We start from the raw sequence: 9,192 nt of genomic DNA on the forward strand, positions 1-9,192 counted from the left end.
AGAGAGGGAGGAAGGGAGGGAAGCAGGCTCCCTGCTGAGCAGAGAGCCAGATGATGCGGGGGCTCAATCCCAAGACCCTGGGATCATGACCTGAGCTGAAGGCAGAGGCTTTAACCCACTGAGCCACCCAGGCACCCATGAAAACAGTACTCTTGCTGGTAAATTCGTTTCTTGTGAATATGCGTTAGCAATTTCTAAAATACATTATGTATATGCTGTAATTGAAAAAAATCGGTAAATACAGATCATGAATGCCCTATTTCTCACTGTTGGAGAAAGAAGTTTCAAATAAGTAAAAAGGGGAAGTTTCAGATGACCCTATGGGGCTGGACTGGAATCAGAGATGTCGGCATAAACTTATGTATACAGAGACATCGATAACAGAAATAAATGATAAATGTGTGTAATAAGATATTTCAGCATCGCATTTGCCCTGACATGTGGCACTGAAAAGGGCATGGTATTTCTGTGGTGTTCATAACAAAAATGGATAATCTCAATGGAAGCATTGGAAAACATAAGACAAACTTAAATTGAGGGAAATTTGACAAAATAATTCTTCTTCAAAAGTGTATGCTCATGAAAGATCAAGAAAGATCAGGGACCTGCCATAGAATGAAGCCGACTTAGGAAAAATAACAACTAAATGTAATATGAATTCCAGATTGGATACTGTAACGGAAAGAACAAGTAGTAGAAATACTGACGAAATCAGAATAAAGTCTATAGTTTAATTAATAGCATGGTACCTATGTTATTTTCTTCATTTTGATACTATAGTTACATGGATTTTCCTAGAGGAATATGGGTGAAAGGTATGAGGGAATTCAGTACTACTTTTGCAACTTCTCTGGAAATCTAAAATTATTATATATCTAAAGAGTATTTTATTTTACTTTATTTTATTTTTTCAGTGTTCCGAGATTCATTGCGTATGCACCACCATACCCAGTGCTCCATGAAATACATGCCCTCCTTAATACCCACTACCAGGGTTCACCCATCCGTCCCCCCAATCCCTTCCAAAACCCTCAGTTTGTTTCTCAGAGTCCACAGTCTCTCATGATTCATCTCCCCAACCCCCCGATTTCCCCCAACTCACTTTTCTTTCCTTCTGCTAATGTCCTCCAGGTTATTTCTTATGCTCCAAAATTAGTGAAATCATATGATAATTGGCTCTCTTTGCTTGACTTATTTCACTCAGCATAATCTCTTCCAGTCCCGTCCATGTTGATACAAAAGTTGGTTATTTATCCTTTCTGACAGAGGAGTAATATTCCATGGTATGTATGAACGATATCTTCTTTATCCATCCGTCTTTTGAAGGACATCTTGGCTCTTTCCACAGTTTGATGATTGTGGCCATTGCTGCTATGAACATTGGGATACATATGGCCCTTCTTTTCACTGCATCTGTATCTTTGGGGTAAGTACCCAGTAGTGCAATTGCAGGGTCATGGGTAGCTCTATTTTTAATTTCTTAAAGAGTCTCTCCACTGTTTTCCAAAGTGGCTGCACCAATTTGCATTCCCACCAACAGTGTGAGAGGGTTTCTCTTTCTCCACATCCCCTCCAACACTTGTTGTTTCTTGTCTTGTTAATTTTGGCCATTCTAACTGGTGTAAGGTGGTATCTCAATGTAGTTTTGATTTGAATTTACCTGATGGCTAATGAAGATGAACATTTTTTCATGTGTCTGTTAGCCATTTGTGTGTCTTCTTTTAAGAAGTGTCTGTTTAGGTCTTCTGCCCATTTTTTGACGTGATTATCTGTTTTGTATGTGTTGAGTTTGAGAAATTCTTTATAGATCTTGGATATCAGTCCTTTATCTGCAGTGTCATTTGCAAATATCTTCTCCTAGTCCGTTGTTTTGTTGACTGTCTCCTTTGCTGTTCAAAAGCTTTTTATCTTGATGAAGTCCCAAAAGTTCATTTTTGCTTTTGTTTCCTTTGTCTTGGGAGACATGTCTTGTGAAAGAAATTGGTGTGGCTGATGTCAAAAAGGTTACTGCCTATGTTCTCCTCTAGGATTTTGATAGATTCCTGCCTCATGTTGAGGCCCTTTATCCATTTTGCGTTTATCTTTGTGTATGGTATAAGAGAATTGTTGAGTTTCATTCTTCTATAAATAGCTGTCCAGTTTTCCCAGCACCATTTATTGAAGATACCGTGTTTTTTCCATTGGATATTTTTTCCTGCTTTGTTGAAGATTATTTGACCACAGAGTTGCAGGTCTATATCTGGTCTCTCTACTCTGTTCCACTGGTCTATGTGTCTGTTTTTGTGCCAGTACCATGCTGTCTTGGTGATCACAGCTTTGTAGTAAAGCTTGAAATCAGGCAATGTGATGCCCCCAGCTTTGTTTTTCTTTTTCGACATTTCCTTAGCAAGTTGGGGTCTTTCTGGTTCCATACAAATTTTGTCCCAGCATTTTGAAAAGTGCTGGTGGAATTTTTATTGGGATGGCATTGAAAGTATGGATTGCTCTGGTCAATATAGACATTTTAACAATGTTCATTCTTTCTATGAGCATGGAATGATTTTCCATCTTTTTGTGTCTTCTTCAATTTCTTTCATGAGTGTTCCATAGTTCCTCAAGTACAGATCCTTTACCTCTTTGATTAGGTTTATTCCCAGGTGTCTTATGGTTCTTGGTGCTATAGTAAATGGAACCAATTCTCTAATCTCCCTTTCTATATTTTCGTTCTTAATGTATAAGAAAGCAACTGATTTCTGTACATTGATTTTGTATCCTGTCACATTACTGAATTGCTGTATGAATCCTAGTAGTTGGGGGGTGGAGTCTTTTAGGTTTTCCATAAAAAGTATCATGTCATCTGTGAAGAGAGAGAGTTTGACTTCTTCTTTGACAATTTGGACACCTTTTATTTCTTTTTGCTGTCTGATTGCTGTTGCTGAAACTTCTAGTTGAGGAAAATTGGAAGGGGAGGTGAACCATAAGAGACTATGGACTCTGAAAAACAATCTGATGGTTTTGAAGGGGCGGGGGTGGGAGGTTGGGGGAACCAGTTGGTGGGTATTGGAGAGGGCACGGATTGCATGGAGCACTGGGTGTGATGCAAAAACAATGAATACTGTTACGCTGAAAATAAATTAAAAAAAAAAAAACTAAAAAACAAAACAAAACAAAACCTTCTAGTACTATGTTGAACAAGAATGGTGAGAGTGGGCAGCCTTGTGGTGTTCCTGAACTCAAGGGAAGGCTGTCAGCTGTTTCCCATAGAGAATGATATTCATTGTGGGTTTTTCATAGATAGAGTTTATGAAGTTGAGGAATGTTCCCTCTATCCCTATACTTTGAAGTGTTTTAATCAGGAACAGATGCTGTATCTTGTCAAATGCTTTTTCTGCAACAATTGAGAGGGCCATATGGTTCTTCTCTCTTCTCTTATTGATTTGTTCTATCTCATTGATTGATTTATGAGTGTTGAACCACCCAGGGATAAATCCCACCTGGTTATGGTGGATAATCTTTTTTTTTTTTTTTTTTTTAAAGATTTTATTTATTTATTTGACAGACAGAGATCACAAGTAGGCAGAGAAGCAGGCAGAGTGAGATGAGGAAGCAGGCTACCCGCTGAGCAGAGAGCCCGATGCGGGGCTCGATCCCATGACCCTGGGATCATGACCTGAGCCGAAGGCAGAGGCCCCAACCCACTGAGCCACCCAGGCGCCCCAATGGTGGATAATCTTTTTAATGTACTGTTGGATCCTATTAGCTAGGATGTTGTTGAGAATCTTGGCATCCATATTCATCAGGGATATTGGTCTGAAATTCTTTTTGATGGGGTCTTTGCCTGGTTTGGGGACCAGAGTAATGCTGGCTTCATAGAAAGAGTCTGAAGTTTTCCTTCTGTTTCTATTTTTGAAACAGCTTCAGGAGAATAGGTATTATTTCTTCTTTGAATGTTTGGTAGAATTCTCCAGGGAATCCGTCAGGTCCTGGGCTCTTCTCTTTTGGGAGGTTTTTGATCACTGCTTCAATCTCGTTACTAGATATTGGTCTATTCAGGTTATCAATTTCTTCCTGTTTCAGTCTTGGAAGTTTATAGGTTTCCAGGAATGCATCCATTTCATCAGGTTGCTGAACTTATTGGCATATAGTTGTTGATAATAATAATTTCTGATGATTGTTTCTATTTCCTTGGTGTTAGTCATGATCTCTCCCCTTTCATTCATAATTTTATTAACTTTTCTCTTTTCTCTTGGATTAGTCTGGCCAGTGGTTTATCGATTTTACTAATTCTTTCAAAAAACCAGCTTCTAGTTTTGTTGATGTGTTCTACTGTATCTCTAGTTTCTAATTCATTGATCTCTGCTCTAATCTTAATTATTTCCCTTCTTGTGCATGGGGTTGGCTTACTTTGTTGTTCATTTTCCAGTTCTTCGAGATGTAAAGAGATTTGGTGTATTCAGTATTTTTCAGGTTTTTTGAGGGAAGCTTGGATCGCTATGGGTATTCCTCTTGGGACCACTTTTTTCCTATCCCATAGGTTTTGGACCAATGTGTCTTCATTCTCTTTGGTTTCTATGAATTGTTTAAGTTCTACTTTGATTTCCTGGTTGACCCAAGCATTCTTAAGCAAGGTGGTCTTTAGCTTCCAAGTGTTTGTTTTCCTTCCAAACTTTTTCTTGTGGTTGAGTTTCAGTTTCAAAGCACTGTGGTCTGAGAATAAGCAGGGAATAATCTCAATTTTTTGGTATCAGTGGAGCCCTGATATGTGACCCAGTATGTGGTCTATTCTGGAGAAAGTTCCATGTGAGCTCAGGAAGAATGTTGTTTTAGGGTGGAATGTTCTGTATATATGTAAAAGGTCCATCTGGTCCAATGTGTCATTACTAAGAGTGGCATGTTAGGATTCCCTACAATTAATGTGTTCATATCAATATGACTCTTTATTTTATTAACAGTTGGCTTATGTAGTTGGCTGCTCCCATATTGAGGGCATAATATTTATAATTGTTAGATCTTCTTGGTGGAGAGATCCTTTAAGAATGATAGTGTCCTTCTGTATCTCCAACTACAGCTTTAGCTTAAAATAGAATTTATCTGATATGAGAATCGCCAACCCAGCTTTCTTTTGAGGCCCATTGGCATGAAAAATAGTTATCCATCCCTTTACTTTCAGTCTGGATGTATCTTTAGGTTCCAAATGCATCTCTTGTAGACAGCATATGGATGGGTCCTGTTGTTTTATCCAGTCTACAACCCTGTGTCATTTTATGGGAGCATTTAGGTCACTCACATTGAGAAAGAAGTTTTTATTGACATCATGTTTCCTGAGAAGTCCTTGTTTCTGTAGATTGTCTCTGTAAGTTTCTGTTCTATGTCACTCTTGGGTTCTTCCTTCTTTCGTAGAACCCCCCCCCCCTTAATATTTCTTGTAGTGTTGGCTTGGTAGTGACATACTCTTTTAAACCTTGCCAGTCTTGGAAGCTCTTTACCTCTCCATCCATTTTGAATGTCAGCCTGGCTGGATGAAGTATTCTTGCTGCATGTTTTTCTCATTTAGTGCCCTGAATATGTCTTGCCAGTCCTTTCTGGCTTGCCAGGTTTCTGTAGACAGGTCTGATGTTATTATGATGGTCCTTCCTCTGTACATAAGGAATCTTTTCCCCTTAGCTGACCTTAAGACCTCTTGTCTAAAAATTATTTGTAAATTTCACAATTAAGTGTCTGGAGGTATTTCTAGACTCATTGATCTTCGGGGGTGTCCTTTCTGCCTCTAGGACATGAACACCTGTTCCATTCCCCAGAATTTTCATCCAGAATTTTTCAACTATATCTTCTAGTCTTCTCTCTTTCTCCACTCCCTGCCCTCAGGGATCCCAATAATTCTGACATTGGAACACTTCATGGCATTATTTATTTCCCTAATTTTGTTTTCATGGCTTCTAAGTTGTTTGTCCCAGGCCTCTTCCTGATCCTTCTCTTCTATCAGTTTGTCTTCTAGATCACTAATTCGATCTTCTGCCTCAGCTACCTTAGCTGTTAGAGTATTTAGACTAGATTGGATCTCATTGATAGCATTTTTTAGTACTGCCAAATCAGCCCTCACTTCCACCCGTAGAGTTTCTATGTTGCCACTAATGGTCTTCTCTAACCTAACCATTGCCTGGATAACTGTTACCCTGAATTCCCTTTCTGACATACTCTTTATATCTATATCCAATAGTTCTGTGGTAGAGGACACAGTCTCTGAATTTTTCCTCTGTTGGGTGTTCCTCCTCCTAGTTATTTTGGTGAGACATATGGCTGAATATATCAACCATGGTCTAGGTAAGTTTCACCAGTGAAAAGGTTGGAGCAGCACTTGGACTTCTGGACAGGTGTTATCATGTTGATAGTGGGAGGGACATCAATTTTAAGTTCCTTATAGCTGGTGCTTGGTGTCCATGGGTCAGAGGAGGAGTAGTCACTTAAGCTCCCGCCTCCATTACTTGTCTGTCTTATGTGCATGGTGGACACCTGTGCAGAACAGATGGATAAGTGGCCAGGGGAGTTTGGCAGCAACTTGCAGGGCCTGATGGACAGTTGCCACTTCTTCCCTGTGGCTACAGTCTTCTGGACAACGTCCAGATCCTCGGGGGGGGGGGGCACCCCAGTACATTCAGCTGCCAGAATGGCTACTTCAGAGCCTCCCCATGCCATGCCAGGCTGCTGCCGCAATATGCAGAGACCCGCTTCTAAAGTGGCTTTTAAAATACCAGAAAGGAAATAACACCAAGTGAGTTAGGCCATGTAGCCAGAATGGATTACAGCATCTTCAGCCTCAGCAGCCAGGTTTATAGACTGATACATAACCTTGACCATAAAAACTGGGGGTCAAGTTGAGGACAGATCTCAAAGAATCAGTAGCTAATTCTGTGGCCCAGATAACCAAAGCATGGCATATGGAATGAGGGACAATTAAAGGGGAGTACATCACTATTTAGCTCAGGAACACAAAACATATGTTGAAGTGTCCTTTCACAGCAAGGTCTTCACAGGCAGCCATAATGGATTAATGGGCCACATCAGTAACTCAGAACCTAAATGATGTAGCCACTCAGGCAAATTCCACTGTGGATTTAATTCCTTCTCATCTCTTTTAGGAAAGACCATCCTTTCTCTTTAAGCTTCATCTCCCACTTTCTCCAGGCTGGTTTCCCATTATCTCTTTTTCTGGAGTCTTTCTGGTCTCCCCTCTTTGGTGTATTAATTACTGCTGACTCCCCCTAAGTGGTCTTACAGCCACAGTCATGGCACTATGCCATGCCACCTGTGTCTAGCACAGGCCAGTAACTTAGTCACTGCTTCCCGTCACCAGCTTCCTCACTTAATTCTGCTTGCTTGAAATAAACTTACTAATATGCCATTTATATCTCATTGCCCCACTGTTCAAGAAGCCACAATAATTTCCTTACATCTATTCCACTGTGAATTACAGATTCATAATGGAATTTATAAATTCTTCTTAGCTTATCCTAGATCTAATCTTATAACTTTATTCTTTTTAATATGCCAACAAAATCTAATTATACCTACTGCTTTACTTCTCCCCCATAAGTCATTAATCTCTGCATCCAAGCAGTTCCTTCTCTTATCTGCTGAAGCCAATCCTCCAGCCCTAAAGGTCAAGCTCTTCTCACTTCATGCAAAAGACAATGAGCCAACTCCTTGGATCCCTTTAAATTCTCTCTATACTAAGCTTCTCATGCAAACTGTATCACCTATACCACTCACATTGGGTTATTTTTCATTTCATTCCACTTAATTGTTTGCTGTGTGTAATCTTGTCTCTACGGCTAACATATTATGGAAATAAATTTTTAATGGATTATAGCTACATATAAAATGCATCCCACATGACAAAACATATTTGCTTCAGCATCTCAAAAGTTATAACAAACGCAGTATGAATTTTCTGTAGAAATAAAGTATTCTGAGCATTGATTAAATTTTTCATTTTTATATCAGTTTTATTTTTATATCATGCAAGGTATGAAAATTCATGACAGAAAAAAATGCTAAATCATCTTTAATCCTACCACAGAAAGATAAACATTATTAATATGTAGATATATATTCAAGACTTTTTCTTATTCATATGCCCAAGTATTTTTTAATATACAGATATTTTGTAACTTGCTTTTCTCAAAACACAGTACATGTATGCTTATACATCATTTTGAGTTATTACATAGTATTCTATTATATAGATTACCATAATGAATTCACCCAAACCCCAATTATTGAGATCTCAGCTCTAACCATCATCTCTTTGGACAGGTCTTCCCTGACACAATAAAATACAGCTCCCTGTCCCCACTGCTAGGGTCGCTCACAAGAACCCTCTTATTACAATACTCTGTTTTGTTTTTTAGAGCCCTTTATAAGTATTTCAAAGTGTCTTGTTTAAAAATTAAAGGATAAGATACAAGGATCTTGTTTATTTATTCATTAACTTGTGAACTGTGTCTTCCACACTAGATCCCATTAGAGCAAATATTGTGTCAATACCGTGATCCCCAGTGCCTAAAAGTGTGGGACACATTATATGAACTCAATAAATATTTCTAAACAAAGTGAGTAAAAAGGATGGATTGATGGATGGTTGGATGGATGGACAGATGGACACATGGTTGGCTGATGGATGAAATAGCTCGCTGACTGGCTGAATTAATTATATTCTAGGCATGCAGATATTTCCCTCAGATTTGGTACTATTTCTACCACTTCTTTCAGTAATTCCTCAAAATATCTAGCTTGCTAATGGAAGATTTAGCTCATTAGCCTCACTGATAAAATTTTTGTGAGTATTTTTTCTTTTTTCTCTTTTTTATTAGTATTAGGAATTTAGGAAAGGTGAGAATTAAATGTGGGAACTCAGCTAATTATCAGAAACTAGAAAATGCTCATACAACTTTATAAAGTTTTCCATTTTCCATTTAAACAAATTAGATTGGAGGCGTGAGGGAAACAACCAACTACTTGTAACATTAAATTTATTAGGGTGTATAGGGCAGCAAGGACAGGTGTATTTCAACAAAATCATCATCTGTCATGACACAGAACAGGGTCTAATCTTATAACTCCTAAAAAAAAAAAATGACATGGTCCAATCATATAACTCCTATTAACAAAATAACTCCGTATAAAAATGAAATAACTTGTTTCACTTAAGTTAGT

The sequence above is a fragment of the Mustela nigripes genome, chromosome 12 (assembly GCF_022355385.1).
Source record: "Mustela nigripes isolate SB6536 chromosome 12, MUSNIG.SB6536, whole genome shotgun sequence".
NCBI classification, from domain to species: Eukaryota; Metazoa; Chordata; class Mammalia; order Carnivora; family Mustelidae; genus Mustela; species Mustela nigripes.